The following is a 10,003-nucleotide window of genomic DNA, read 5'->3' as shown; positions in this document are numbered from 1 at the left end:
AGGAAAAATGAAAAAAACGCATTTTGAAATACCCGAAATGCCCCTGGAACAGAATAGGGTAAAACTCCCTAAAAATGCTACTTAGAGTCTTTGTTTCATCAAGGATGTTGTTGTTTGCCAAAGTGAGCATGCAAGCATATGTAATGTGATAAAATAGATGTGTTGCAATGGCCTATGGCCTCATGGCATGTCATATGCAAAATAGAACCCTTCAATGCATTAATCCACATATCTTCCATAGGCAACAATGAAGTTCAAAGTTAGCATACATTTCACATAAGTGTCTTTGGCCATTGGCCTCATTACAACCACATTCTAAGAGTGTCAAAAGGTACACTTAAGTGAACATTACATAACTTAGACAATAAGTACAAGTTTTATCAAAGTAAGCAAAAGTAGGACAAGATATGCTAACATATGCATATTCTATGTCATCAAAATACTTTAAGAACTCTAGTAAGTCTTAAGAATATTGTGCATCCCACACTAAGGCTTCTTTACCTGCAAAACACCCATTAACTTAGGGGTGAGTAAACATGTTTACTCGTAGGGAATGCATGGGCTTATCTTTGTACCAAGTTACAATCTAATACCATTTAATTCATGCTATCAAGTGACAATAGAACTTTCAACATGATTCAATGGGATGTAATTTCACAAAGTTAACAACTTGGAATTTAAATGCGAAATCAAACCAAAGTGGATACTTGGACGTCACGCCGGATCAAACCGACAATATGGTTACTTTAGGGTTTCTAGCCCATGGGTAACCTCCCTATGTGCGCACTAGACTATATAGAGGGACAATCCCCCATACTAGAACCAAGTCCTAGCCGTAGCCAAACAACGACATCCCCAAGTTTCCAAAATCAACAAATTGTGCAACAACGTATATATTTCAATATGTATATACAAGATATCAACTATTTACCAAGCACAATCCAATTTTGGAAATTTATATAATACATGCTCAAAATCTATAACTATTATGGCATGAAAGATGTTAAATACAAAGTGTGCAATTCCTTACACATAGCAACAATATATTCAATAAGGAAAAACATATTCTCATGAATATAAAAGTAACAACTATGTTATCCAATGCTCAAAAGTAATCAAGTGAACTTACACCAAATCCAAATCCATGATTTAAATATAAAAACAACTTTCAAAATGCAATTAAATCCATTGAGTAATAAAATAGAATTTAATTAAACATAAATAGTTAAATTCTCTAAATTCCAAGTTAATCCCAAATAACCTCAATTTAATATATATTGAAGGACATATAATGGTCATCACATATATAACATCAAATGACAAGTTAAGTGATTAAAACACTTAAAACAAAATTAATCAAACTAATTAATTAATTCCCTCTAAATTTTTAAACAATTCCAAATGCCCTCAAATTAACATATGTTAGAGAATATGCCAAGGCCTATTTAAATACCACATTACAACTTGATGTCATGTTTGATAAAACCATGTGAATTAAACTTTCACTAAAGAAAAATATTAAATAAAAGTTGTAATCCTTAATCAAATGATCCAAATTTAATATATGATAAGGAAGAATTCATGGCCATGCTTTATATCAAGTCACAAATAAATTACAAACATGGTATAATTAATTTGAATTTAAATCAACATAAATCAATTAATCCTCTAGATTTAAAAGCTCATTTAAATCATGCCAAATTAATACACAACAAAGATCATGTGACGGCCCAAGTTTTGTGAACCCGGTGCGTCAGTGATGACCAAAAGATGACCCAATAACAGATCCGAAATGCGGAAGCGAAAGGTGAAACAACGGTCTCTAGAGATAGAATGCATCTCTAAGACACCAATGTGACCTTCAATGAGGTCATGGAACCCAAAGGAAAACAAATGCGGAAGTGTCGTTTCAAAAACTGACAAAAAGGAACCTAGGGGCAAAATGGTCATTTTACAAAAAAATGGATTCAAGTGCTATCGAGCACACCACTGGGAAAACAATGAAAAACTAATCATGAAGGACTCAAGAATTTCCTTATTCGGATTCCGGACGAAGGAGAAACGACAAAACAAAGAAAAACGAGCAATAAAGCTAAAAGGGTAAACTGGTAATTATTTAGAAATATCTGGGTGCAACCGAGTACACCGTTGGATAGAAAATGAAAAATTAATCAATTTTAAAAAAAAATTCACTTGATTTGGAGTCCAGATGAGGGAGAAAGGTCAAAAACAAAATCGACGTTGCGGCGACCCGACGAAGGCCGTGACAACTATAGTACCGTCAACCCACTACTACTGCAACTGAGAGTAAAAACGGGCATCTAAACGGACTTTTCTAGAAAAACTTAAAGAAAAAACCCCCCCTAAAATGAAGTTTCCTGCCCCGATTGCGGACGGAAATAAATAAATAAATAAAATGCATTCTAAAATGCCCAGAATGCCCCCAAGAAAAATCAGGTCAAGAGGAAAAAAATAATCCGAGCTACTGCCCAAGTTTTGGAAATAGGGCTTCGGGAGGTTTTTAAATTGCCTAAATTGAAAATGCAATCTTAAAATACACCCACAAGACCTCCAGAAGTTTCGGATCGGTCATGATGATTTTCAAAAAAAAGTCGATGAATAATACCAACTACATTTGTACTAAAATTTTGCAAAACCTGGCAGTAAGGATTTTTCGGAAAAATATTGATTTTTGAGGGCCAAGATGATGTTTTCTGGAAAAATACAAAGAAGAAACCCCCCTCAAAATTGGGTTTTCTACGTGAATTGTGAGGAAAAATGAAAAAAACACATTGTAAAATACCCGAAATGCCCCGGAAACAGAATAGGGTAAAACTCCCTAAAAATGCTACTTAGAGTTTTTGTTTCATCAAGGAAGGTATTGTTTGCCAAAGTGAGTATGCAAGTGCATGCAATATGATAAAATAGATGCACCAACATGGCCTAAAGCCTCTTTACATTCCATTAACAAGTTTTAGCATACAAAGCCTCCATTTCTCACAAATAAGCTACAATGGCAATACTTGAGTTTTAAAGAGAACATGCTTGTAGTTTTTCATGTTAATGGCTCTTGGCCTCATCTCATACATGTCAAATACATTGTAAAGAGTGTACTTACATACACATTACATTAATGGAATCAAATATACACATTTTGACATATAAAGCTATAAAGGGATTTCAAGCCAATCTTCACAAAATGGAAATCTTCAAGTCCACAAGTCATCCAAGCATAATGGGAGTCTCAACTTTAATTCTTGTACCTGAAATATGCCCCAGTATCGTGGGAGTGAGTAACATAAAGCTACTCATAGGAAATGAGCATGCATCGACCTGGCATTTTACAATTATATCACCTTATGGTGAAACATGTTAAAGGGACTCATGCCACCTAACCTCTATATCAAGTGAGACTCGGGGAGCATCCTAAGCTACCCATGCAAGTTAAAGCAAACAACGGCATCCAAGTATACATGCTCAAGTACACTAAACCGTATTAAAACATGATACACGATATAGAAGCATACATTTCCAAGTATACTAACCATGTTAAGACAAGTCACACAATGTCTAAGCATATTACCCAAGTATACATTTTATATGAAAATCTCATAAATCAAGTATACGAACATAAGTATATTAAGCTCAACAAAATGCACATAAGACAAGTATACATGTCACAAGTATACTAAATGAAAGTCAAAGTCACGGAGCAAGTATACAAGTTCAAGTATACTAAATAGTATTCAATTGTCCCAAACAAGCATCAATTCTCAAGCTACAAGTAATCCATAATTAACAACTTGAAATTAAATGCAAAAACAACAAATAGTGGAAAGACTAGGACATGCGGTCGCTAGACCAAGTAAGTATTTTCGGGTAATTACGACCCACAAGATACTACCTAGTGCGCACTTATGACTTAGAAGACATTTGTCTCTGTAAGAGAGCCAAACCCTAGCCATCACATAATATATGTCCTCACAAGCTTTCCAAAACCAATAAGTTCAAAACTTATACAAAATCAAATGCAAGTTACCACATTGCATACACAAGTAAGGTTGATTCCACACAAACCATGTCCTAGAATTCAAGTCTAAATAGCATATGACATGTCAAGTCCTCAATATGAAATTTATACACAAAGGAAGAATATTTTACAACAATTGAGTCACATTACCATCCTAAGCCACAAATACTAAATAAGCTTCAATTTAGTAACTAGTTTCCAAGGTAAACAATTGTAATATTCTAGATAAGCTATATACCTACACAAGATACATTTAAACAAGTTTTACTAATCAATGATATTCTATATCATGTTAAGTCTAAATACCATTTTAAGAGGCCACAAGTACTAAATATACTTCAAATTAGTAGCATGCTCACAAGGTAATTAGAACACTGCATTTTAAGAGATTTTCAACCTAATCATGGAAAGTCTCTAAATTTCAAATCTATCCCAAACAACCTCAAATTAATCTATGTTAAACAACCTAGCATGCTCAATACATATATCAAATCAAAAGAGCAAAATAAACAAGACATCATCATGTAGATTTTAATTAATTCAATTTTAATTAAATCTCTAGATTTTAAAAGTTGTTCAAATGATCCTAAATTAATATATAACAAGAACTAAATCATGGTCATACCATATCTCTAGTCTAAAATGGAATACAAGTAAAATACAATTTACTAGAATTTAAATCAAATTAAATCCATTAAATCTCTAGATTTGAAAACTCATCTAAATCATCCCAAGTCAATATATATCAAAGATCAACTCATGGCCATGCCATTTAATAAGTTTAAAATGAGTTACATGCAAGCTATGATAAATCATAATTTCTCAAATTAGCAAAAGACATGCATACAACTCATATTAGCATCAATAGCATGCAATAAACAAAATATAACCCTAAAACATCCCCTACCTCACAAGAGGATTGTTTCTCTTGAATCCAAGGCAAATCAACACAAAATGGTAAACCCTTCAAGGGTTATGAATAGGAAGATGAGAGGAAACTTTTGTCTCCCAAGGTTAATGATCTAAGGTGAGTGGAAGACCCTCAAAAATCAAGATCAAGGCTTAAGGCTTCAAGCTCCATCCATGGAGGCTAGGGTTTTTGGTGAGAAAGGAAATGAAAACAATGAATGAAGTGTGAGTGGAGGAAATAGAAATCCTCCACTCACTATGTGATCTTACACCATAGTCAACACACACATCATGATCAATTGCACAAAAACCCTCCTTTAAAACCATAATCCCAAAGTGGCTCAAAGATATTTGCAAGACTAAATTGTGGCCCTACACTTGTCACCAATCTATGGCTCCTTCTTAGGCTTTATCCCACACCTACACTTGTCAACCATCCAAGCCAACAAGTGCATCAATCCTAGGCCAACAAGTGGGTGAATCCTCACCCTCCAAATGTCATCATCCAATGCATCAAAGTGTTTCCACACAAATGTCAACAAGTGGACCAATGAGAGTGTGACACTTGTCACACTTTTTAAAAATTGCAAAAAGGTCCTTTTTGAAAATATCTTCCAAGTTTAATTGCAAAATGGTCCCCAAGATGAAAAATAATTACTTTATTTAATTACACTAAAACTCCACAAGTTAAGGATAATTACACTAAAGTATGCATTAATGTCCCTTTATGAAAGAAGTAAGCAATTAACGTGCTTTTCTAGAAAAGTAAAAATACCACTATCATGGAAATCAAATATCATGAACGCATGCAAAACTGAAATCAAATCCGAGCACAAAAAGTGAGGTTGTGCTAGGAAAAAGGATAAACGAGAAAAAGACAAAATGTGAATAGTGTTCGAAAAAATAAAATATAGAAATGACACAATCCCCAAAGGAGGTCGTCAATCCAAGGAAAAGAGTCTCGAAAATCATTCCAGAGCACTCGAGACGACATCAAGTGATGAAAAACCGAACACAAAAAGGAAAGGACAACGGAAAAAAAATATCCGTAAAAATCTGAGAAAAAAAAAAAAAAAAAGGAAGAAAAATGACCGGGTCATTACAGATCAAGTCATGGTCATGCCATTTATCAAGTCTAAAGTGAATTTCATACAAGTTAGCATTAGTCATTTATTTCTTATTTCAATACAAGACATGCATATAACTTAGATATCACTATAGGAACAACTAAAATCACTTGGAAGATAAATGATAACAGCCCCTACCTCACAAGAGGATTGTTCCTCTTGAATCCAAGGGAAGCAAGCTTAAAACTGGAAAACCAAATAAGGGTTTTGTAGAAGAAGAGGAGAGAAACAAAAAGTATTCCAAGGTCAATGATCTAAGGTGAGTGGAAGGGCCTCAAAATTTAAAGTCAAAGCTTAAGGTTTTAAGCTTTCTTCAATGAAGTCTAGGGTTCTTATGTGTAGGATAATGTGAAAATGAAAAAGATGAAATGTGAGTGGAGGATTTAGAGGTCCTCGACTCACTAGGTGAACCTACACCATGGTCAACACACACACAAAATGCAAGACTAATTGTGAGCCTACACTTGTCATCATCCTAAGGTTCCTTTCTATAATTAATCCTAAGCCTACACTTGTCAACCATCCAAGCCAACTAGTGGTCCAATCCTAGGTCAACAAGTGGATAAATCTCCACCCTCCATATGTCATGAGATTAAGCCTCCAAGTGGTTCCATCACAAAATCAACAAGTGGTACCATAGGAATGTGACACTTGTCACATTTTTTAAAAATTACAAAAAGGTCTTTTTTGAAAATATCTTCTAAATTAATTTGCAAAATGGTCCCTAAGACGAAAAATAATTACTTTACTTAATTACCCAAAAACCCCACAAGTTATGGATAATTACAAAAAGTCTTGTTTTCATGGTTTTTACAAAGAAAGTAAGCATTTAATATGCATTTCTACAAAAGTAAAAGTGTAGATGTCATGGAATTTAAATATCATGGACATATGCAAAACCAGAATCAAATCCGAGCATAAAAAATGAGGTTATGCAAGTAAAAGTGAAAAATGAGAAGAGGACGAAATAATAAAAAGTCGAAAAAATGAATAGTGTCAAAAAACAAAAAAATATGGAAATGACTCGGTCCTTAAAGGAAGTTGTCAATCCAAAGGAAAGAGTCTCATAAACCATTTTCGAGCAATCGAGATGACACTAAGAGGAGGGAAATCAAACCCGAAAAGGAAAAGATAATGAAAAAAAATTATCCGCAAAATTTGAAGAAAGGGAAAGAAATTAAAATGACCAGGTCATTACAGTGTTCTTTGAATGACATATTTCCTAGACTAAAGTGACAAATAAAGATAATAAATTTAACTTTCATAACACTTAAGGTGTTTTGATTCTTAGAAGAAATCAAGTTTACTTATCATGCTAATTTCAATTTATTTTGCATGCTTGAGGTAAACTTCTTTATACAAAACTTAAATGTTGATTTAAAGACAAGATCATCCATGTAAGTGCAATCAACATAATGTCAATGATGGTTTTGAAACTAATGAGAGATATATAAATTAATTTTGTCAAAAACCATTGTTCAAGAGAAAATCACAAAGCCTTTTAAAAAGAGCTCTAGGAACTAATTTTTAACAACATAAGCCTATTGATAATTTTAAACATCTAGTTCTAAATTTATGCATTTCAAGTCCGAGTGATTTTTCCTTAAAAGACTTTTTAGATATGAAGTCAATAAGTCATGCACTTGATAAAAATTATTTCATGCAAAAACATGTAGCATTCTTATTGCTTTAATTCAAGTCATACGTGCACAAAGTCATATATTTAATTTCTTCTTCTTGGATTAACCCTTGAGAATTGTCTAGCCTAGTTAATACTGTAGCTATAAAAAAAAATTAGTTCCAATAATAAGCACATAGAGAATGTTCACCAATGAAGGATCAAAATAATGAAGGTGAACTATTCATCCACTCTTAGGAAGACATTATAAACTCTCACTCTTAGATTTCATGAGATGGCTTTTCATGGAGTTTTACTCCTTGAGATTTTCAATTAAGGACTTATTTGATTTCTCATTTTGTTAAGTCCAACAAAACACTTTCAAGTTCAATAGCCTCATTTCATATATGTAATAAGTGATACAAATAAAATGTAGATATAAAAATTAAAATCACAAAAGCACATAAATGATTGTCTTAGATGAAGCTACTTTAATGGATTTGATTAACTTTAAATTAGTAGCAATAGGTGTCAACAATATGTCTTTACAAATTACTTTCATGTAGATTATTAAAATTTACACCTTAGACATTTTTAGCAACAAGTAGCATTCATGTCAAGATCGCCATTAATTATACATTGACTAGATATAGAAATGATAATATAGTCCTTATCACATAGCATGATTAAGTCACATTTAAGCTTATCAATTAAAAGCACATTTGTGACGAAGAAGGGAATATTTACCGAAGCAAGTAATTCCATTAGCTTTTGCATAGTTTCTCAATGCAGTGCATCCTTCATCCTTTTGTTAGCAAGAGAAAATCACGACTTGATTTCTCTTTATAAGCTTTAATAATCCATTTTTAAGAATCCACTTGTTCTTGAGTGAAGAGGATTTTAAACCTATAAAGCATACTCAAGTGGCATTCTTAGTACCCAATTCTTTTAGGGTCCATATAAGTTAGCATAAATTCAATACGAGGTACAAATGTGGTACTCCTTTTAATTAACATGCTTCAAAATAAATTTGCAATTTTAGTGGATATATCTTGCTAGTGCATTTGTCAATTCAAGGAATAACTATGCTTATGGTTACATTAAACCCAATGAACCAATATGAAATAAGTAATAATTAAGTGGAAAGCATAATTTCATATATGGATCATAGTGTAATTCCATGTGCATTATCCATGATCAAATTTTACAATGAGATTTCTCCAAGGTGGGCAAAAATGAATAAAGTGCCCCTTTTTAGAAATCCTTACGGATTCAACAATTTGGAAGAAGATGCAATTATTTCCATAGACAAATTTACATTTATAAGGAATGTTAGCTTATTGGAAAGTAAAGTCCCTTTTTCAAAAAAAAAAATTTCTTCTTTTTTAAGATGTATCATTCCTAATATAATTCATATGAATGTAATGCATGAAAAATAATTTTGCAATCTTTGAAAATCAAGCACTAAAAGCAATTTGCATAATTGAGGAATACTTGCATTACAATAAAAGAAAATTTCTACAATATATGAATGATTTCAACAAACCATAAAACAAATAATCAAGCAATTCATAACATGGAAAGATTATATGGAGTTTTACCAATTACCTTGCCCTTGGAGTTGCATCAAGGTATATTGTTTCCTTCGTAATCCTTGAATAAGGGAGATGCTATCAAGTAACCCTATAAGGAAAGGTTACAAATTCTCCTTTTGTTACCCTAATTTTCTTGGGTCTATATGAGTTAGGCAATGGAACATAAGTTCCTTTTAGAACCCAAATCTTCTTTAACCTCAACTTCTTTCAGAATGGACAATCATGAATCTCATGTCCTAATATTTTACAATAATGGCATTTAGAGGATTGGGTACCACTGTTGACAAAGTGATCATACAAAGGCTTTCTTCTTCTCAACAAGCATGCATCTTTAATATGAGGATCATACCCTATCTCATTTTTGAAAAAGACACTTCTTTGATTACCAAGCATAATACTCAAGTTCTCTTTTTCTTCAATAAACTTTGTTAAAATGTCATTTTAATCATCAATGATTTTCTTTAGAGACTCATTTTCGAAAACAAGATCAATTGATGACGACTCTTTTGAAAATACACATTTCATTTCATTTTTCAATGATTCATTTTCAATTTGAATCTTTCTAATTCTTGCACAAGATAATGATTTTCCTTTTTCAAAAAGTCATTTTCCATTTGAACTTTTTCATGTCTTTGAGAGAGATCATGGTTTTCCTTTTTAAACGAAGCACATTTCACAAGCATTGTTTCTAGCACACCATATAACTATTAAAATGCATTATGCA

Source organism: Cornus florida, unplaced genomic scaffold (assembly GCF_030987335.1).
Source record: "Cornus florida cultivar Cherokee Brave unplaced genomic scaffold, ASM3098733v1 CherokeeBrave_3.0.0_Hap2_Chr10, whole genome shotgun sequence".
Lineage (NCBI taxonomy): Eukaryota > Viridiplantae > Streptophyta > Magnoliopsida > Cornales > Cornaceae > Cornus > Cornus florida.
Note: the sequence above shows the minus strand (reverse complement) of the source record.